This window comes from Bufo gargarizans, chromosome 4 (genome assembly GCF_014858855.1).
Source record: "Bufo gargarizans isolate SCDJY-AF-19 chromosome 4, ASM1485885v1, whole genome shotgun sequence".
NCBI classification, from domain to species: domain Eukaryota; kingdom Metazoa; phylum Chordata; class Amphibia; order Anura; family Bufonidae; genus Bufo; species Bufo gargarizans.
The window spans coordinates 54,613,916-54,637,433 of NC_058083.1; the positions used below are offsets into that span (position 1 = coordinate 54,613,916).

At 47.1% G+C, this 23,518-nt stretch overlaps 1 protein-coding gene across 5 annotated transcripts in view; it reads right to left on the reverse strand.

Annotated features, from left to right (window-relative positions):
* SLC5A6 (solute carrier family 5 member 6) overlaps window positions 1-1,964 on the reverse strand; it is a 30,442-nt gene extending 28,478 nt beyond the window's left edge. For 2 of the 5 annotated variants that reach the window (XM_044289404.1, XM_044289399.1), the window contains exons 1-3: window positions 1,828-1,958; window positions 1,168-1,256; window positions 796-855 (exon numbers count right to left, since the gene is read on the reverse strand). The gene's annotated coding sequence lies outside the window, so the exon portion shown is untranslated. Of the gene's footprint in view, window positions 1-795; window positions 856-1,167; window positions 1,257-1,827 lie in introns of all 5 variants that reach the window. The other 3 variants (XM_044289401.1, XM_044289400.1, XM_044289403.1) reach the window with 3 other exon arrangements.
* Window positions 1,965-23,518: the final 21,554 nt, after the last annotated feature.

Sequence of the window (23,518 nt, forward strand, 5' to 3'; positions counted from 1 at the left end):
TCTGTGTACCACATTCAGTTTTTTTTTTTTATCACGCGCGTGCAAAATGCATTGCACTTGTGCGGAAAAAAAACGTAACGCAATTACAGACAAAACTGACTGAAATTGCGTGCCTACTCGCGCGGGTTTGATGCAATGAATCCGGACAAAATCCGTGGCGCCCGTGTAAAAGAGGCTTTACAAAGTGATGCCAACGTGAAGCATCGCAGAGAAATTGCTAATTTGGGATTTTTTTTATTCATGTTTACCACCAACATGAAGTACGATGTGCCCTGAGAAAACAGTCTCAGAATGGCTTCGATACGTAGAAGCGATCCAGAGTGATCACCACAGAATGTGACAGGTCAGATTTACAGAAATCGGAAGGTGAAAAACTGACCCAGGGGAGAAGGGGTTAACCATAGCCAAAATCTCTGCCTGCTGTCAGTGAATGGGAACATTCACAGCCAGGGCTGCTCTCAGCTGGGAAGAGGATACAGTTGTACCCAGTGCAGACAATGCTCTGTGACTCCGTTACAATGTGTCGGTCCGGAGTGTTTACTGCATTGTGTAGACTGATACAATCGTCTCCGCCTCTTAGCTGAGGAAAGGGTTACTGCCTGACAGCAAGCAGAGCTCCTGACAACAGGCAGGGATGGAACTAAGTCTATTAGGAAATTGTAGAAATTTTGGTGTGTAAAGAGCAAAACCAACATAAAACCAGAAAACCCTCCACATCAGGAGGAAGACTCCGGGAACGGCGACTCCCAGTGCGGAAACCGCCAGAGACGTTCCGGATTATCAGAATGCACTTACCGGTCACTGCCCCCCCGTCATCACCAGCGGACGACCGACCCCCAAACAGACAAATCACTTCTGCAAGAGGAGAGGGAACAAGAGTGAACGTCCAGCACAGGGGAAAACCAACTGTGTGTGCGCTGTTACATGGGACTGCAGGTGACAGCTACTACATTATCTGTACTCAGAACTATCACTGTCTTATCTGTGGTGTTACATGGGACTGCAGGTGATATTTTAGAACTTCCTCTCATGACCTCCAGTGACTGGATGTCTTGTGACCTTTCCTCCAGAGCTGATGTTCGGTGCCAGGGTGAAGGTCCGGGGTGAGATCTTCTGCCTCGCTCAGAGGGCAGATAACCAATTACATATTACCAGAGGCGGACGCACCTGCGACAGAACTGCAGCTCTGCTGTGTCACCGATCAGGAGTTTCAGGAGGGAACCAAAGTTCATCTCATTTGGACGGCTCAGGTTTTCCTGAGAGGCAGAAAATAAAGAGTTAAACACGGACGGATCCAAATCCGTGGTCACATGATGCGGATTACTCATAATGACAAGTTAGAGAAGAATGGAGGATCCGGGCACAGCGCCACCTGGAGGAGATAGGAGCCTGTACAGATAACGCGTTACATTGTTTCCAGTGGGCAGACATGTCACCTGTACAGGTATCACTGAGGGGCGTGCTGCGCAGGGACGCCCCACGTCCGGCGAGAACGACCTACACAGCGAACTACTAACCCCAGCATGCCGCCCTGTGAAGCACAGAGGAACTACAAATCCCAGCATGCCCCCCCTGTGAAGCACAGAGGAACTACAAATCCCAGCATGCCCCCCTGTGAAGTCACAGCAATAATGACCCGCACGTGGTGAGGGACAACAAAACCCAGCATACCCCACAATGAACTACACGTCCCAGCATGCCCCGCGGTCAGTACCGCCTGCGATCACCACACGCCGTGCACATTGCTGCGCTTCTATGACTGCACACAGCACATGGGGGCGCAGGGAATGCTGGGACTTGTAGTAGTAGCGGCACCACGCACGGTACCTGTCCCGTCCTCCTGACCGCAGCCGCCGCGGACGAATCTCCTCACACAAGGACGAGCGTTTTCTCCTGCGAGCCTTGAAGCCATGAGGTGGGCGGGGACATGTCACCATGCCAGCCAATCACCGGGCTCCGATATCATACTGACCCTCTGATTGCTAATAAGTAGCGTGCAAAAAGCATACAGCCTGCGGGGACGGATGCGCATGCGCAAGCGGCGTCATGGTGCGCGGGTCTTCAGCCAATCAGTGACGGGAACTTTGAACATCCAATGTTGAGGGGGAAAAAATTGTTAATGCGCCTGTGCAGTTCACATGTGAAGCCACGAGACGCCATGTTTATTGTGGGAAGCTTTGCTGTGTTATAGTGAAGGGAAGTGAAAGACCGCAACAGTTACATAACAGACTGTGATAGGCTGTGTATCTAATCTAATCCTGTGTGATACTGCCTGGCGAGCTGTGTATCTAATCCTGTGTGATACTGTCTGCTGAGCTGTGTATCTAATCTAATCCTGTGTGATACTGCCTGGCGAGCTGTGTATCTAATCCTATCCTGTGTGATACTGTCTGCTGAGCTGTGTATCTAATCCTTTCCTGTGTGATACTGTCTGCTGAGCTGTGTATCTAATCCTATCCTGTGTGATACTGCCTGCTGAGCTGTGTATCTAATCCTATCCTGTGTGATACTGCCTGCTGAGCTGTGTATCTAATCCAATCCTGTGTGATACTGTCTGCTGAGCTGTGTATCTAATCCTATCCTGTGTGATACTGTCTGCTGAGCTGTGTATCTAATCCTATCCTGTGTGATACTGTCTGCTGAGCTGTGTATCTAATCCTATCCTGTGTGATACTGTCTGCTGAGCTGTGTATCTAATCCTATACTGTGTGATACTGCCTGCTGAGCTGTGTATCTAATCCTATCCTGTGTGATACTGCCTGCTGAGCTGTGTATCTGATCCTATCCTGTGTGATACTGCCTGCTGAGCCGTGTATCTGATCCTATCCTGTGTGATACTGCCTGCTGAGCCGTGTATCTGATCCTATCCTGTGTGATACTGCCTGCTGAGCCGTGTATCTGATCCTATCCTGTGTGATACTGCCTGCTGAGCCGTGTATCTAATCCTATCCTGTGTGATACTGCCTGCTGAGCCGTGTATCTAATCCTATCCTGTGTGATACTGCCTGCTGAGCCGTGTATCTAATCCTATCCTGTGTGATACTGCCTGCTGAGCCTGTGTATCTAATCCTATCCTGTGTGATACTGCCTGCTGAGCTGTGTATCTAATCCTATCCTGTGTGATACTGTCTGCTGAGCTGTGTATCTAATCCTATCCTGTGTGATACTGCCTGCTGAGCTGTGTATCTAATCCTATCCTGTGTGATACTGCCTGCTGAGCTGTGTATCTAATCCTATCCTGTGTGATACTGCCTGCTGAGCTGTGTATCTAATCCTATCCTGTGTGATACTGTCCTGCTGAGCTGTGTATCTAATCCTATCCTGTGTGATACTGCCTGCTGAGCTGTGTATCTAATCCTATCCTGTGTGATACTGCCTGCTGAGCTGTGTATCTAATCCTATCCTGTGTGATACTGCCTGCTGAGCTGTGTATCTAATCCTATCCTGTGTGATACTGTCTGCTGAGCTGTGTATCTAATCCTATCCTGTGTGATACTGTCCTGCTGAGCTGTGTATCTAATCCTATCCTGTGTGATACTGTCCTGCTGAGCTGTGTATCTAATCCTATCCTGTGTGATACTGCCTGCTGAGCTGTGTATCTAATCCTATCCTGTGTGATACTGCCTGCTGAGCTGTGTATCTAATCCTATCCTGTGTGATACTGTCTGCTGAGCTGTGTATCTAATCCTATCCTGTGTGATACTGTCTGCTGAGCTGTGTATCTAATCCTATCCTGTGTGATACTGTCTGCTGAGCTGTGTATCTAATCCTATCCTGTGTGATACTGCCTGCTGAGCTGTGTATCTAATCCTATCCTGTGTGATACTGTCTGCTGAGCTGTGTATCTAATCCTATCCTGTGTGATACTGTCTGCTGAGCTGTGTATCTAATCCTATCCTGTGTGATACTGTCTGCTGAGCTGTGTATCTAATCCTATCCTGTGTGATACTGTCTGCTGAGCTGTGTATCTAATCCTATCCTGTGTGATACTGTCTGCTGAGCTGTGTATCTAATCCTATCCTGTGTGATACTGTCTGCTGAGCTGTGTATCTAATCCTATCCTGTGTGATACTGTCTGCTGAGCTGTGTATCTAATCCTATCCTGTGTGATACTGTCTGCTGAGCTGTGTATCTAATCCTATCCTGTGTGATACTGTCTGCTGAGCTGTGTATCTAATCCTATCCTGTGTGATACTGTCTGCTGAGCTGTGTATCTAATCCTATCCTGTGTGATACTGTCCTGCTGAGCTGTGTATCTAATCCTATCCTGTGTGATACTGCCTGCTGAGCTGTGTATCTAATCCTATCCTGTGTGATACTGTCCTGCTGAGCTGTGTATCTAATCCTATCCTGTGTGATACTGTCTGCTGAGCTGTGTATCTAATCCTATCCTGTGTGATACTGTCCTGCTGAGCTGTGTATCTAATCCTATCCTGTGTGATACTGCCTGCTGAGCTGTGTATCTAATCCTATCCTGTGTGATACTGTCTGCTGAGCTGTGTATCTAATCCTATCCTGTGTGATACTGTCCTGCTGAGCTGTGTATCTAATCCTATCCTGTGTGATACTGCCTGCTGAGCTGTGTATCTAATCCTATCCTGTGTGATACTGCCTGCTGAGCTGTGTATCTAATCCTATCCTGTGTGATACTGTCTGCTGAGCTGTGTATCTAATCCTATCCTGTGTGATACTGTCCTGCTGAGCTGTGTATCTAATCCTATCCTGTGTGATACTGTCTGCTGAGCTGTGTATCTAATCCTATCCTGTGTGATACTGCCTGCTGAGCTGTGTATCTAATCCTATCCTGTGTGATACTGCCTGCTGAGCTGTGTATCTAATCCTATCCTGTGTGATACTGCTGCTGAGCTGTGTATCTAATCCTATCCTGTGTGATACTGCCTGCTGAGCTGTGTATCTAATCCTATCCTGTGTGATACTGTCTGCTGAGCTGTGTATCTAATCCTATCCTGTGTGATACTGCCTGCTGAGCTGTGTATCTAATCCTATCCTGTGTGATACTGTCTGCTGAGCTGTGTATCTAATCCTATCCTGTGTGATACTGCCTGCTGAGCTGTGTATCTAATCCTATCCTGTGTGATACTGCCTGCTGAGCTGTGTATCTAATCCTATCCTGTGTGATACTGTCTGCTGAGCTGTGTATCTAATCCTATCCTGTGTGATACTGTCCTGCTGAGCTGTGTATCTAATCCTATCCTGTGTGATACTGCCTGCTGAGCTGTGTATCTAATCCTATCCTGTGTGATACTGCCTGCTGAGCTGTGTATCTAATCCTATCCTGTGTGATACTGTCTGCTGAGCTGTGTATCTAATCCTATCCTGTGTGATACTGCCTGCTGAGCTGTGTATCTAATCCTATCCTGTGTGATACTGTCTGCTGAGCTGTGTATCTAATCCTATCCTGTGTGATACTGTCTGCTGAGCTGTGTATCTAATCCTATCCTGTGTGATACTGTCTGCTGAGCTGTGTATCTAATCCTATCCTGTGTGATACTGTCTGCTGAGCTGTGTATCTAATCCTATCCTGTGTGATACTGTCTGCTGAGCTGTGTATCTAATCCTATCCTGTGTGATACTGTCTGCTGAGCTGTGTATCTAATCCTATCCTGTGTGATACTGTCTGCTGAGCTGTGTATCTAATCCTATCCTGTGTGATACTGCCTGCTGAGCTGTGTATCTAATCCTATCCTGTGTGATACTGTCCTGCTGAGCTGTGTATCTAATCCTATCCTGTGTGATACTGCCTGCTGAGCTGTGTATCTAATCCTATCCTGTGTGATACTGTCTGCTGAGCTGTGTATCTAATCCTATCCTGTGTGATACTGCTGCTGAGCTGTGTATCTAATCCTATCCTGTGTGATACTGCCTGCTGAGCTGTGTATCTAATCCTATCCTGTGTGATACTGCCTGCTGAGCTGTGTATCTAATCCTATCCTGTGTGATACTGTCTGCTGAGCTGTGTATCTAATCCTATCCTGTGTGATACTGTCTGCTGAGCTGTGTATCTAATCCTATCCTGTGTGATACTGTCCTGCTGAGCTGTGTATCTAATCCTATCCTGTGTGATACTGCCTGCTGAGCTGTGTATCTAATCCTATCCTGTGTGATACTGCCTGCTGAGCTGTGTATCTAATCCTATCCTGTGTGATACTGCCTGCTGAGCTGTGTATCTAATCCTATCCTGTGTGATACTGCCTGCTGAGCTGTGTATCTAATCCTATCCTGTGTGATACTGCCTGCTGAGCTGTGTATCTAATCCTATCCTGTGTGATACTGTCTGCTGAGCTGTGTATCTAATCCTATCCTGTGTGATACTGCCTGCTGAGCTGTGTATCTAATCCTATCCTGTGTGATACTGCCTGCTGAGCTGTGTATCTAATCCTATCCTGTGTGATACTGTCTGCTGAGCTGTGTATCTAATCCTATCCTGTGTGATACTGTCTGCTGAGCTGTGTATCTAATCCTATCCTGTGTGATACTGCTTGCTGAGCTGTGTATCTAATCCTATCCTGTGTGATACTGTCTGCTGAGCTGTGTATCTAATCCTATCCTGTGTGATACTGTCTGCTGAGCTGTGTATCTAATCCTATCCTGTGTGATACTGTCTGCTGAGCTGTGTATCTAATCCTATCCTGTGTGATACCTGTCTGCTGAGCTGTGTATCTAATCCTATCCTGTGTGATACTGTCTGCTGAGCTGTGTATCTAATCCTATCCTGTGTGATACTGCCTGCCGAGCTGTGTATCTAATCCTATCCTGTGTGATACTGCCTGCCGAGCTGTGTATCTAATCCTATCCTGTGTGATACTGCCTGCTGAGCTGTGTATCTAATCCTATCCTGTGTGATACTGCCTGCTGAGCTGTGTATCTAATCCTATCCTGTGTGATACTGCCTGCTGAGCTGTGTATCTAATCCTATCCTGTGTGATACTGCCTGCTGAGCTGTGTATCTAATCCTATCCTGTGTGATACTGCCTGCTGAGCGCTCTACCACTCATAGTTGTCAGCACGATTTCCACTTGTCCCATAGATTGATACATGTGCTCAATGTGGGGGAAATCTGCCTTGTTCTCTGCTGCCATCTAGTGGATTTCTAGCTCCTAGCCCGGGTGATATTCTCTGCTTTCTGTGCTCTCCTCCGCTGCCGTCACAGTGGGGGAGGATTTATTTTGTTGTCTGTGAGTTTATTTTTTACCATTATAAGCTTTTGGTAAAAATTGTCAGGGTGCTGGACGACCCCATTAGGCTGCATTCAGACGACAGTTACATGGTCTATAAGACTGAAGATGCCTCCGTCCATCCAGTTCGGCCTGTCATCCTGCAAGTTGATCCAGAGAAAGGAAAAATATTCTCATGAAGTAGAAGTAAAAAATTTTTATTTTAGGGGGAAAAAATTCCTTCCCGTCTCCAATCAGGCAATCGGAATACCTCCCTGGATCAGCGACCCCTCTCTAGTAGCTATAGCCTGTAATATTATTACGCTCCAGAAATACATCCAGGCCCCTCCTGAATTCCTTTATTGTACTCACCATCACCACCTCCTCAGGCAGAGAGCTCCATAGTGTCACTGCTCTTACCGTAAAGAATCCTCTTCTATGTTTGTGTACAAACCTTCTTTCCTCCAGACGCAGAGGATGTCCCCTCGTCACAGTCACAGTCCTGGGGATAAATTGATGATGGGAGAGATCTCTGTACTGACCCCTGATATATTTATACATAGTAATTAGATCTCCTCTCAGTCGTCTTTTTTCTAAAGTGAATAACCCTAATTTTGATAATCTTTCAGGGTACTGTAGTTGCCCCATTCCAGTTATTACTTTAGTTGCCCTCCTCTGGACCCTCTCCAGCTCTGCTATGTCTGCCTTGTTCACAGGAGCCCAGAACTGTACACAGTACTCCATGTGTGGTCTGACTAATGATTTGTAAAGTGGTAGGACTATGTTCTCATCACGGGCATCTATGCCCCTTTTGATGCAACCCATTATCTTATTGGCCTTGGCAGCAGCTGCCTGACACTAGTTTCTATAGCTTAGTTTGCAGTTCACTCCAGATTCAGGGTGGTTCAGGTTCGATGATACTTTCCAAAGTTTGGTTTGGACCCTAATCAATTCTCTCTGAACCAAAGTTGCTCCAATTGCCCTGAAAGTTGGTCTATAACGCCCTCTCGCCTCCTAGGACCTCTTTAAAAAAAAAAAAATGTAATGATTTTTTCCTCCGCTCTGGAACGCGATGATAGCAGTAGTAAATGGCGTCTGAGGGACACTGACATACACAGGGGTACAGGTGATTCCCACTGTGGGCCCCAGAGCAAGTTGGGCCCCTCGTCTCCCATAAGTGGCACATTGGACTGACTGACTACATATAGATAGACCGCAAGATGCCTCGGGTGGTGGAGATGACTTCTCGGTACCCGTCAGACCAGCCTTTATCCTGCCCTCTCCAAGTCGCCGCAGGGACCCCAGAAACATTCATCTTGCTGCGGCCACTGTGTGGGAAGGTACTATTTGTGAGTAGCTTTACAGTGGCCCCCCCAGAATCAGTTTTACTGCTGGGCCCTAAGTTCCCCAGTCCGACACATAGCTGTGGGTAAACATACATTTAACGGCATTAACAGCGAGTTTTAAAACGCACCGCGCCGACACATGTTCTGCTTTTTTATCTTCCAAAGCTTCCAAAAAAGATCCCTTATTGGGGGCGCACGGTGTTATGGGACAGAAGTAAAAGTGGCTTGTTGAGGCCAAGTGTCCAAAAATGATACCTTGGCAGGGTCAGAAGGCGGCCTGTACGACTCGAAGAAGTGCTGATGGTCAGAAGAAAAAGTGGCTCCTTGTGAACAAGTCTAAAAAAAAGTGCCCTTTTAAAGGGGTTATCCAAAACTATAAACTGCCCCCCCCATACCCCCATATACCGGGCTCCTCGCACGGAATATACTTACCCAACTCCCCATGCCGCCATGGCGGATATGTGCCTGGTGTGGAAGCCAGCCTGATGCAATCAGGGGAGGGCTGCAAAAGGACCTGGCCATGTTGCTGTGGTGCTGTCGCTCCACTGCCACAAAAAACATTGACCCAGTGGACAGTGACATAGTTGCAAGTCCAATATATAAATTGGACTTGCAACTTATATCAGGGGGGCTGGAGGGGTGAAGGTGGGGATATGTCTGAACCCAGACAACCACTGTAAGGTGATTGGTAGATGCAACTCTTTCAACAGAGCAGGTATGTAGTTTAATGGTAACTCTTCTGCCTGACATAGAGAAAGTGTGAAATTCAAATTCTGATGACAACATGTTCAATAAAATTTCTTTAGCAAAAATCTATGTACTTTAAGAGGGCCCCTTCCCCAACCCATATCTAACACCGTTTCATTAGTATTCACTGTGTTGAAGCGAATCCTAATGAGGCGGCTTTCCTTGCTTGGATCTGTGATGTTCCAGCTGGGAGGGGAAGAAGAGGCAGAGACCTGATGCTATAGACACTCCCCATGAGTCTTGCGCTGAGATGTAGGCATCTGACTTAGGCCTCTTGCACACGACAGTATGCCCTCCGAGACATATGGTCTGTATTTTTTACATAGTTATTTCCTTAATTTTAAGCACAGCGAGCAACTGTATAGTGTGCAAGAGCTACTGGACATCGGAATGAAAGGTCCTGTTCCACCACCACCTCCTAATATCCCGGATGAGATTCTAAGGACATTGGTGCCCGAGTGGATAATTATACAGTCGAAGCGACGGCACAGGAGGAGATGGGAGAGGAAGCAGAAGCGGGGCGGCATCAATACTCCATTAAAGAACCCCCCAAACAAGCAAGCACTACCCAGCCTGTTCGTCGCAAACACCTACTCTATAGTGAACAAGATCGATGAGCTGAGACTGAGGATCTCGTCTAATAGGATGAACACTTGCGCCTAATTTTTCACCGAAACCTGGCTTAATACTAACTTCCCGGACGAGGCTATTGAACTTGCGGATCGGACTGTTTATCGAATGGGTCGAACTGCTGAGTACGGTAAGAAGAAGGGAGGTGGAGTGTGTATTTATGTCCATAATGCTTGGTGCACCTCCACAGTCACTGCTGAACAATATTGCTCCGCTGATTTAGAACTTATGACACTTAAGTGTAGACCTGTAAAGAATAAATCAAGGCAACTGGACGTACTGTAGATTTCTTGAAAACGTTTCACTCGTTCTTCCAACGAGCTTTCTCAATTCTGAGTGACTGTACAAAAATTCTGGGAATAAATATGTAACTGAATCAACATCTGGTAATTCTACCCAGCATTGGGTCAAAGGTGTTGATATCCTAATTGGAGTCAGTAGGTGATAATGACCTCCCAGAAAAAGGTGTCAAGACAGCATTGTATGTGGCAGACAATAGATGTCTAACCCCCCCACCTCTATTCAAGCTTGGCTTCTCCATTTTTACGTAGATGGCCTCCTTCACGCCTCGTTTGTACCAATCTGCCTCCTTATCCAAAACACGTACTTGACTGTCTTCGAAGGTGTGACCTGTTCCTTTTAGATTCAGCCAATCTTGACCAGAGGTTTTGGCTCTTCTATGCTGAGCCATACGCTGATGTAGTTGTTGTTTTGTTTCGCCGTTATACAGTTCTGAGCATTCCTCAGTCCAGTGCAATGAAGAATGGTCAAGATTCAGCCGTGTACTTACATCTAAAAGAAACAGGTCACACCTTTGAAGACAGTCAAGTACGTGTTTTGGATAAGGAGGCCGATTGGTGGGAAGGAGGCCATCTACGTAAGAATGGAGAAGACATCTATTGTCTGCCACGTATAATGCTGTCTTGACACCTTTTTCTGGGAAGTCTTTATCACCTACTGACTCCAATTAGGATAATGGAATCAACACCTTTGACCCCATGCTGGGTATAATTACCAGATGTTGATTCAGTTACATATTTATTCCCAGAGAATTCTTGTACAGTCACTCAGAATTGAGAAAGCTCGTTGGAAGAACGAGTGAAACGTTTTCAAGAAATCTACAGTACGTCCAGTTGCCTTGATTTATTCTTTACAGATATACCATGACCTGGATAAATGAGAACCTTCACAGACTTAAGTGTAGACCGTTCTACTTACCGAGGGAATTCACAGTCGTGTATCTCACCGTAGTCTATATTTCTCCACAAGCTAATATTAAGCTGGCACTGTCCAAATTGCGTGACATTACGAAGAGTCTGCAAAATATCCATCCAGATGGAGCGTTCATCTTCGCGGGTGATTTTAACCAAGCCAATCTCAAAATTGTGCTCCCCAAATTTTACCAGTTTGTTAAATTCCCAACTAGGGGGAGAAATACATTAGACCGTGTTTACTGCAACATAGCAAATGCTTATACAGCATCCCCTGCCCCCCATCTGCAATAATTTCAAAACTAATAGACCACAGCACTCTTTCTGAAACTGGCAAAGGTGGGTGCACGTCCGGATTATGTTCTGTAGCTCCACCTGAAGAACTGTAGATCTTGGCAGGTCAGATCACATTTCTTTGTTTTTAGCTCCAGCATACAAACCTCTTATCGCCAGGATTAAGCCCACTTTGCATACAATCAAAGTTTGGCCTGAAGGAGCCACAATGAGACTACAGGATTGTTTTGAGGACACAGATTGGGATTTGTTTAAACAGGCAGCTACAAAGGAAAATCACACAGACTAACATATATGCCTCCTCTGTCCTATCCTATATAAAATTTTGCATGGACAATGTCACTGATGCCAAAATCATCCGGACCTTCCCAAATAGGAAACTATGGATAAACAGAAATGTCCAAAACCTTTTGAAGGCACGTGACATTGCTTTCCATAAGGGAGACCCAGAGGAGTACAAAACAGCCAGGTCCAATCTGAAGAGGGGCATTAAGGAGGCGAAGCGCTGCTACAAAATAAATACAACATCATTTTACAAGCTCTGATTCCCGACGCATGTGGCCGGGTATCAAGTCCATTACGAATTATAAGAGCAACACCTGTTCTATCAACACTGGAAATTCTTTCTCTCCTGATGACTAGGGATGAGCGAACTCGAACTGTATAGTTCGGGTTCGTACCGAATTTTGGGGTGTCCGTGACACGGACCCGAACCCGGACATTTTCGTAAAAGTCCGGGTTCGGGTTCGGTGTTCGTCGCTTTCTTCGCGCTTTTGTGACGCTTTCTTGGCGCTTTTTGAAAGGCTGCAAAGCAGCCAATCAACAAGCGTCATACTACTTGCCCCAAGAGGCCATCACAGCCATGCCTACTATTGGCATGGCTGTGATTGGCCAGAGCACCATGTGACCCAGCCTCTATTTAAGCTGGAGTCACATAGCGCCGCCCGTCACTCTGCTCTGATTAGCGTAGGGAGAGGTTGTGGCTGCGACAGTAGGGCGAGATTAGGCAGATTAACTCCTCCAAAGGACTTGATTAACTGATCGATCTGCAGCTGTGGATCATTGAGCTGCTGATCCTCAATTGCTCACTGTTTTTAGGCTGCCCAGACCGTTTGTCAGTCACATTTTTCTGGGGTGATCGGCGGCCATTTTGTGTCTTGTGGTGCGCCAGCACAAGCTGCGACCAAGTGCATTTAACCCTCAATGGTGTGGTTGTTTTTTGGCTAAAGCCTACATCAGGGTGAAGCTGTCACACCAAGTGCATTTAACCAGCAATAGTCTGTTCATTTTTTGGCCATATACAAAATCAGGGGCAAGCTGCGCCTGTCACCAAGTGCATTTAACCCTCAATGGTGTGGTTGTTTTTTGGCTAAAGCCTACATCAGGGTGAAGCTGTCACACCAAGTGCATTTAACCAGCAATAGTCTGTTCATTTTTTGGCCATATACTAAATCAGGGGCAAGCTGCGCCTGTCACCAAGTGCATTTAACCCTCAATGGTGTGGTTGTTTTTTGGCTAAAGCCTACATCAGGGTGAAGCTGTCACACCAAGTGCATTTAACCAGCAATAGTCTGTTTATTTTTTGGCCATATCCCAGTCTAATTCTGTCACTAAATCCATACCGGTCACCCAGCGCCTAAATACTAGGCCTCAAATTTATATCCCGCTAAATCTGTCCCTAGTGCTGTAGCTGGGCGAGTTATTTAGTGTCCGTTCAAGCACATTTCTTGTTCTGGGTTGAAATACAATTCCCAATTTAGCAATTTCATAATTTAGTGGTTTCTGCTATATCAGAGCTATTTGAAATCTATCCCTAAAAGGGTATATAATATTCAAGGTGCACATTGGGTCATTCAGAATAACTTCACACACACCCGCTACTCTGTATTTCCAAGTCTAATTCTGGCACTAAACCCATACCTGTCACCCAGCGCCTAAATACTAGGCCTCAAATTTATATCCCGCTAAATCTGTCCTTAGTGCTGTAGCTGGGCGAGTTATTTAGTGTCCGTTCAAGCACATTTCTTGTTCTGGGTTGAAATACAATTCCCAATTTAGCAATTTCATAATTTAGTGGTTTCTGCTATATCAGAGCTATTTGAAATCTATCCCTAAAAGGGTATATAATATTCAAGGTGCACATTGGGTCATTCAGAATAACTTCACACACACCCGCTACTGTGTATTTCCAAGTCTAATTCTGTCACTAAACCCATACCTGTCACCCAGCGCCTAAATACTAGGCCTCAAATTTATATCCCGCTAAATCTCTCGTTACCGCTGTCCTGTTGTGGCTGGGAAAGTTATTTAGTGTCCGTCAAAGCACATTTTTTGTTCTGGGTTGAAATACAATTCCCAATTTAGCAATTTCATAATTTAGTCGTTTCTGCTATATCAGAGCTATTTGAAATCTATCCCTAAAAGGGTAGATCATATTGAAGGTGCACATAGGGTCATTCAGAATAACTTCACACACACCCGCTACTGTGTATTTCCAAGTCTAATTCTGTCACTAAATCCATACCGGTCACCCAGCGCCTAAATACTAGGCCTCAAATTTATATCCCGCTGAATTTGAATACAATACATTGGGCCAAATAATATATTTGTTGTTGTGGTGAACCATAACAATGAGAAAAACATCTAGTAAGGGACGCGGACGTGGACATGGTCGTGGTGGTGTTAGTGGACCCTCTGGTGCTGGGAGAGGACGTGGCCGTTCTGCCACATCCACACGTCCTAGTGTACCAACTACCTCAGGTCCCAGTAGCCGCCAGAATTTACAGCGATATATGGTGGGGCCCAATGCCGTTCTAAGGATGGTAAGGCCTGAGCAGGTACAGGCATTAGTCAATTGGGTGGCCGACAGTGGATCCAGCACGTTCACATTATCTCCCACCCAGTCTTCTGCAGAAAGCGCACAGATGGCGCCTGAAAACCAACCCCATCAGTCTGTCACATCACCCCCATGCATACCAGGGAAACTGTCTCAGCCTCAAGTTATGCAGCAGTCTCTTATGCTGTTTGAAGACTCCGCTGGCAGGGTTTCCCAAGGGCATCCACCTAGCCCTTCCCCAGCGGTGAAAGACATAGAATGCACTGACGCACAACCACTTATGTTTCCTGATGATGAGGACATGGGAATACCACCTCAGCATGTCTCTGATGATGACGAAACACAGGTGCCAACTGCTGCGTCTTTCTGCAGTGTGCAGACTGAACAGGAGGTCAGGGATCAAGACTGGGTGGAAGACGATGCAGGGGACGATGAGGTCCTAGACCCCACATGGAATGAAGGTCGTGCCACTGACTTTCACAGTTCGGAGGAAGAGGCAGTGGTGAGACCGAGCCAACAGCGTAGCAAAAGAGGGAGCAGTGGGCAAAAGCAGAACACCCGCCGCCAAGAGACTCCGCCTGCTACTGACCGCCGCCATCTGGGACCGAGCACCCCAAAGGCAGCTTCAAGGAGTTCCCTGGCATGGCACTTCTTCAAACAATGTGCTGACGACAAGACCCGAGTGGTTTGCACGCTGTGCCATCAGAGCCTGAAGCGAGGCATTAACGTTCTGAACCTGAGCACAACCTGCATGACCAGGCACCTGCATGCAAAGCATGAACTGCAGTGGAGTAAACACCTTAAAACCAAGGAAGTCACTCAGGCTCCCCCTGCTACCTCTTCTGCTGCTGCCGCCTCGGCCTATTCTGCTGCTGCCGCCTCGGCCTCTTCCTCCGCCTCTGGAGGAACGTTGGCACCTGCCGCCCAGCAAACAGGGGATGTACCACCACCACCACCTCCGTCACCAAGCGTCTCAACCATGTCACACGCCAGCGTTCAGCTCTCCATCTCACAAACATTTGATAGAAAGCGTAAATTCCCACCTAGCCACCCTCGATCCCTGGCCCTGAATGCCAGCATTTCTAAACTACTGGCCTATGAAATGCTGTCATTTAGGCTGGTGGACACAGACAGCTTCAAACAGCTCATGTCGCTTGCTGTCCCACAGTATGTTGTTCCCAGCCGGCACTACTTCTCCAAGAGAGCCGTGCCTTCCCTGCACAACCAAGTATCCGATAAAATCAAGTGTGCACTGCGCAACGCCATCTGTGGCAAGGTCCACCTAACCACAGATACGTGGACCAGTAAGCACGGCCAGGGACGCTATATCTCCCTAACTGCACACTGGGTAAATGTAGTGGCAGCTGGGCCCCAGGCGGAGAGCTGTTTGGCGCACGTCCTTCCGCCGCCAAGGATCGCAGGGCAACATTCTTTGCCTCCTGTTGCCACCTCCTCCTTCTCGGCTTCCTCCTCCTCTTCTTCCACCTGCTCATCCAGTCAGCCACACACCTTCACCACCAACTTCAGCACAGCCCGGGGTAAACGTCAGCAGGCCATTCTGAAACTCATATGTTTGGGGGACAGGCCCCACACCGCACAGGAGTTGTGGCGGGGTATAGAACAACAGACCGACGAGTGGTTGCTGCCGGTGAGCCTCAAGCCCGGCCTGGTGGTGTGTGATAATGGGCGAAATCTCGTTGCAGCTCTGGGACTAGCCAATTTGACGCACATCCCTTGCTTGGCGCATGTGCTGAATTTGGTGGTGCAGAAGTTCATTCACAACTACCCCGACATGTCAGAGCTGCTGCATAAAGTGCGGGCCGTCTGTTCGCGCTTCCGGCGTTCACATCCTGCTGCTGCTCGCCTGTCTGCGCTACAGCGTAACTTCGGCCTTCCCGCTCACCGCCTCATATGCGACGTGCCCACCAGGTGGAACTCCACCTTGCACATGCTGGACAGACTGTGCGAGCAGCAGCAGGCCATAGTGGAGTTTCAGCTGCAGCACGCACGGGTCAGTCGCACTACAGAACAGCACCACTTCACCACCAATGACTGGGCCTCCATGCGAGACCTGTGTGCCCTGTTGCGCTGTTTCGAGTACTCCACCAACATGGCCAGTGGCGATGACACCGTTATCAGCGTTACAATACCACTTCTATGTCTCCTTGAGAAAACACTTAGGGCGATGATGGAAGAGGAGGTGGCCCAGGAGGAGGAGGAGGAGGAGGAGGAAGAGGGGTCATTTTTAGCACTTTCAGGCCAGTCTCTTCGAAGTGACTCAGAGGGAGGTTTTTGGCAACAGCAGAGGCCAGGTACAAATGTGGCCAGCCAGGGCCCACTACTGGAGGACGAGGAGGACGAGGAGGACGAGGATGAGGAGGAGGTGGAGGAGGATGAGGATGAAGCATGGTCACAGCGGGGTGGCACCCAACGCAGCTCGGGTCCATCACTGGTGCGTGGCTGGGGGGAAAGGCAGGACGATGACGATACGCCTCCCACAGAGGACAGCTTGTCCTTATCCCTGGGCAGCCTGGCACACATGAGCGACTACATGCTGCAGTGCCTGCGCAACGACAGCAGAGTTGCCCACATTTTAACCTGTGCGGACTACTGGGTTGCCACCCTGCTGGATCCACGCTACAAAGACAATGTGCCCACCTTACTTCCTGCACTGGAGCGTGATAGGAAGATGCGCGAGTACAAGCGCACGTTGGTAGACGCGCTACTGAGAGCATTCCCAAATGTCACAGGGGAACAAGTGGAAGCCCAAGGCCAAGGCAGAGGAGGAGCAAGAGGTCGCCAAGGCAGCTGTGTCACGGCCAGCTCCTCTGAGGGCAGGGTTAGCATGGCAGAGATGTGGAAAACTTTTGTCAACACGCCACAGCTAACTGCACCACCACCTGATACGCAACGTGTTAGCAGGAGGCAACATTTCACTAACATGGTGGAACAGTACGTGTGCGCACCCCTCCACGTACTGACTGATGGTTCGGCCCCATTCAACTTCTGGGTCTCTAAATTGTCCACGTGGCCAGAGCTAGCCTTTTATGCCTTGGAGGTGCTGGCCTGCCCGGCAGCCAGCGTTTTGTCTGAACGTGTATTCAGCACGGCAGGGGGCGTCATTACAGACAAACGCAGCCGCCTGTCTACAGCCAATGTGGACAAGCTGACGTTCATAAAAATGAACCAGGCATGGATCCCACAGGACCTGTCCGTCCCTTGTCCAGATTAGACATTAACTACCTCCCCATAACCATATATTATTGGACTCCAGGGCACTTCCTCATTCAATCCTATTTTTATTTTCATTTTACCATTATATTGCGAGGCTACCCAAAGTTGAATGAACCTCTCCTCTGCCTGTGTGCTAGGCCTAAATATATGCCAATGGACTGTTGCAGTGGTGGCTGACATGAAGCCTGATTCTCTGCTATGACATGCAGACTAATTCTCTGCTGACATGAAGCCAGATTGTCTGTTACGGGACCTCTCTCCTCTGCCTGGGTGCTGGGCCTAAATTTATGACAATGGACTGTTGCAGTGGTGGCTGACGTGAAGCCTGATTCTCTGCTATGACATGCAGACTGATTCTCTGCTGTCATGAAGCCAGATTGTCTGTTACGGGACCTCTCTGCTCTGCCTGTGTGCTAGGCCTAAATATATGCCAATGGACTGTTGCAGTGGTGGGTGACGTGAAGCCTCATTCTCTGCTATGACATGCAGACTGATTCTCTGCTGACATGAAGCCAGATTGTCTGTTACGGGACCTCTCTCCTCTGCCTGTGTGCTAGGCCTAAATATATGCCAATGGACTGTTGCAGTGGTGGGTGACGTGAAGCCTCATTCTCTGCTATGACATGCAGACTGATTCTCTGCTGTCATGAAGCCAGATTCTCTGTTACGGGACCTCTCTCCTCTGCCTGGGTGCTAGGCCTAAATATATGCCAATGGACTGTTGCAGTGGTGGGTGACGTGAAGCCTCATTCTCTGCTATGACATGCAGACTGATTCTCTGCTGACATGAAGCCAGATTGTCTGTTACGGGACCTCTCTGCTCTGCCTGTGTGCTAGGCCTAAATATATGCCAATGGACTGTTGCAGTGGTGGGTGACGTGAAGCCTCATTCTCTGCTATGACATGCAGACTGATTCTCTGCTGACATGAAGCCAGATTGTCTGTTACGGGACCTCTCTGCTCTGCCTGTGTGCTAGGCCTAAATATATGCCAATGGACTGTTGCAGTGGTGGGTGACGTGAAGCCTCATTCTCTGCTATGACATGCAGACTAATTCTCTGCTGACATGAAGACAGATTCTCTGTTACGGGACCTCTCTCCTCTGCCTGTGTGTGTGCTGGGCCTAAATATATGCCAATGGACTGTTGCAGTGGTGGCTGACGTGAAGCCTCATTCTCTGCTATGACATGCAGACTGATTCTCTGCTGACATGAAGCCAGATTCTCTGTTACGGGACCTCTCTCCTCTGCCTGTGTGTGTGCTGGGCCTAAATATATGCCAATGGACTGTTGCAGTGGTGGGTGACGTGAAGCCTCATTCTCTGCTATGACATGCAGACTGATTCTCTGCTGACATGAAGCCAGATTCTCTGTTACGGGACCTCTCTCCTCTGCCTGTGTGTGTGCTGGGCCTAAATATATGCCAATGGACTGTTGCAGTGGTGGCTGACGTGAAGCCTCATTCTCTGCTATGACATGCAGACTGATTCTCTGCTGACATGAAGCCAGATTCTCTGTTACGGGACCTCTCTCCTCTGCCTGTGTGTGTGCTGGGCCTAAATATATGCCAATGGACTGTTGCAGTGGTGGCTGACGTGAAGCCTCATTCTCTGCTATGACATGCAGACTAATTCTCTGCTGACATGAAGACAGATTCTCTGTTACGGGACCTCCCTCCTCTGCCTGGGTGCTGGGCCTAAATATATGCCAATGGACTGTTGCAGTGGTGGCTGACGTAAAAGCCTCATTCTCTGCTATGACATGCAGACTAATTCTCTGCTGACATGAAGACAGATTCTCTGTTACGGGACCTCTCTCCTCTGCCTGGGTGCCGGGGCCTAAATATCTGAGAATGGACTGTTCCAGTGGTGGGTGACGGGAAGCCAGATTCTCTGCTATGGAACCTCTCTCCAATTGATTTTGGTTAATTTTTATTTATTTAATTTTTATTTTAATTCATTTCCCTATCCACATTTGTTTGCAGGGGATTTACCTACATGTTGCTGCCTTTTGCAGCCCTCTAGCTCTTTCCTGGGCTGTTTTACAGCCTTTTTAGTGCCGAAAAGTTCGGGTCCCCATTGACTTCAATGGGGTTCGGGTTCGGGACGAAGTTCGGATCGGGTTCGGATCCCGAACCCGAACATTTCCGGGATGTTCGGCCGAACTTCTCGAACCCGAACATCCAGGTGTTCGCTCAACTCTACTGATGACCTAAATAATTTTTTTGCACGATTTGACAAAGGCAATGAGCTGCCTATCATCAAATTAGCCCAGCAAGAGGCTCCATCATGTTCCCTGATGCTGAGAGCACATGAGGTAGAATGGGCCTTCAGCCACATTAATCCCCACAAAGCAGCTGGCCCTGATGAAGTTCCTGGAAAGGTCCTAAAAAACTGTGCTAAACTTAGCTGAAAACAGTGTTTGCCGGTATATTTAACAGCTCACTAGAGCAGGCCATTGTCCCCACTTGCCTGAAGTCCTCCACAATTGTCCCAATTCCAAAACAGGCCGGGGTGAAGACCTTAAGTGATTATCGCCCGGTGGCTCTCACTCCTATTGCTATGAAGTGCTTCGAACAACTTGTCCTCAGCCCTATGAAGAGCAAGATCTGCACCTCCATGGACCAATACCAGTTTGCTTACAGAGCACATAGGTCAAATGAGGATGCTGTCTCACTTGCCCATCACACCTGGAGCAGAGAGACAGCTATGTGCGGATGCTGTTCATTGATTACAGCTCCACCTTTACCACCATTCCTCCCAACAAGTTGGCAACGAAACTGAACAACTTGGGTCTTAGCTCACACCTGTGCAACTGGATACTGGATTTTCTTACAAAAAGACCACAAGTCGTACGCACGGGCAAGCCCTTCTCTTCATCCTTAACACTAAACACTGGGGTACCGCAAGGCTGTGTGCTGAGCCCTCTGCTTTACTCCCTCTTCACAAATGACTGTAAACCTATTCACAATACCAATACCATTATAAAATTTGCAGATGACACGACCGTGATAGGCCTAACCTCCAACAATGATGAAACAGCCTATAGGAAAGAGGTTGAGAACCTAGAGAGGTGGAGTAAGAACAACAACCTCATACTCAATACCAAGAAAACAAAGGAGCTAATTCTGGATTTTAGGAAGAAGAAACGAAAGGGACACCACCTCATTAGCATTAATGGTGTAAATGTGGAGGTAGTTCAAAGTTTCAGATTCTTGGGCATTCATATTAGTCAGGACCTGTCATGGGTAAAAAAAAACACAACAGAAATTACCAAAAAAGGCCTTCAGAGGCTTCATTTTCTGAGGAGTCTGAAGAAAGCACAACTCCCAAAACAGCTGCTAGTCAATTTTTACAGGTGCACCATAGAATCTGTTGTCACATACTGCATTACAGTGTGGTCCTCCGGCTGCTCCTCTGAGGACAAGAAGACCCTTAAGTGCATCATCAGAAAGGCTGGCAGAATCCCTGGTACTCAGGTACCATCACTGGATGACATCTTCACTGCTCGCAGCAGCAACAGGGCAAAAATTATCTGCGGGGATCCAACTCACCCCGGCCACAGCCTTTTCACTCCCCTACCCTCTGGTAGGCGTCTTAGAGCCCTACATGCCCGCACCACTAGGCTGAAGAACAGCTTTTACCCCAAAGCAATCAGTCTCCTAAATGCTCAGAGACTATTGCCCCTTCCTAGGATAGAAACTACCACAGACTGAAAGTGACTGCTGCATTCATGAACCCATGATGACCTCTTGTCTGCAGTGGTGTCTGAATCAGTTTTTATATATACTGTATATTTATAAGCACTTCCTACTTTGCTCTTGCTATATATATATATATATATATATATATATATATACAGTACAGACCAAAAGTTTGGACACACCTTCTCATTCAAAGAGTTTTCTTTATTTCCATGACTATGAAAATTGTAGATTCACACTGAAGGCATCAAAACTATGAATTAACACATGTGGAATTATATACATAACAAACAAGTGTGAAACAACTGAAAATATGTCATATTCTAGGTTCTTCAAAGTAGCCATCTTTTGCTTTGATTACTGCTTTGCACACTCTTGGCATTCTCTTGATGAGCTTCAAGAGGTAGTCACCTGAAATGGTTTTCACTTCACAGGTGTGCCCTGTCAGGTTTAATAAGTGGGATTTCTTGCCTTATAAATGGGGTTGGGACCAACAGTTGAGTTGTGGAGAAGTCGGATACACAGCTGATAGTCCTACTGAATAGACTGTTAGAATTTGTATTATGGCAAGAAAAAAGCAGCTAAGTAAAGAAAATCGAGTGGCCATCATTACTTTAAGAAATGAAGGTCAGTCAGTCCAAAAAATTGGGAAAACTTTGAAAGTGTCCCCAAGTGCAGCCGCAAAAACCATCAAGCGCTACAAAGAAACTGGCTCACATGCGGACCGCCCCAGGAAAGGAAGACCAAGAGTCACCTCTGCTGCGGAGGATAAGTTCATCCGAGTCACCAGCCTCAGAAATCGCAGGTTAACAGCAGCTCAGATTAGAGACCAGGTCAATGCCACACAGAGTTCTAGCAGCAGACACATCTCTAGAACAACTATTAAGAGGAGACTGTGTGAATCAGGCCTTCATGGTAGAATATCTGCTAGGAAACCACTGCTAAGGAGAGGCAACAAGCAGAAGAGACTTGTTTGGGCTAAAGAACACAAGGAATGGACATTAGACCAGTGGAAATCTGTGCTTTGGTCTGACGAGTCCAACCACCGTGTCTTTGTGCGACACAGAAAAGGTGAACGGATGGACTCTACATGCCTGGTTCCCACCGTGAAGCATGGAGGAGGAGGTGGGATGGTGTGGGGGTGCTTTGCTGGTGACACTGTTGGGGATTTAGTCAAAATTGAAGGCATACTGAACCAGCATGGCTACCACAGCATCTTGCAGCGGCATGCTATTCCATCCGGTTTGCATTTAGTTGGACCATCATTTATTTTTCAACAGGACAATGACCCCAAACACACCTCCAGGCTGTGTAAGGGCTATTTGACCATGAAGGAGAGTGATGGGGTGCTGCGCCAGATGACCTGGCCTCCACAGTCACCGGACCTGAACCCAATCGAGATGGTTTGGGGTGAGCTGCACCGCAGAGTGAAGGCAAAAGGGCCAACAAGTGCTAAGCATCTCTGGGAACTCCTTCAAGACTGTTGGAAGACCATTTCAGGTGATTACCTCTTGAAGCTCATCAAGAGAATGCCAAGAGTGTGCAAAGCAGTAATCAAAGCAAACGGTGGCTACTTTGAATAACCTAGAATATGACATATTTTCAGTTGTTTCACACTTTTTTGTTATGTATATAATTCCACATGTGTTAATTCATAGTTTTGATGCCTTCAGTGGGAATCTACAATTTTCATAGTCATGAAAATAAAGAAAACTCTTTGAATGAGAAGGTGTGTCCAAACTTTTGGTCTGTACTGTATATATATATATATATATATATATATATATATATATATGCTGTGAACTGTGAGTAGTAATGCTTTCTAGTGCAATGTGTTTCTTTTTATCTATTGTAATACTTTAATTTAAATGTCAGTTCTTGTTCCTCTGTCCATGGCATCTAGGATTGCTCCAAACAACATTTCATTGTATTGTACATTGTATTCATTGTATTGTACAGTGACAATAAAGGCATCTTATCTTATTAGTATTGCTGCAAAAAAAAAACATAAAAAAAAGGTTATTTTAATAAACACTCCACATCTTCAACGCTCTTGAACCATTTAATTCTGCTGATAAATTACAAGGCTGATCTTAAACGTAGTCCACTGAATATCCGCCGAAGTCCAATCAACTTATCTGTGAAAAAAAGAAATAAAAAACGGATACAATAAACCTTTTCAAAAGCACCTCCTTTAGCGCGCGCTGGCGCCAATCATTTTTTATTTGCCCTTTACCGCTGATGTATGGTTATGTAAAATCACAGGCTAAATGGTGTATAAATTATTTAGGAATTTGCAGCAATGAGTGAATATGCGCTTTATCCCTATCCATCCTTATGCAT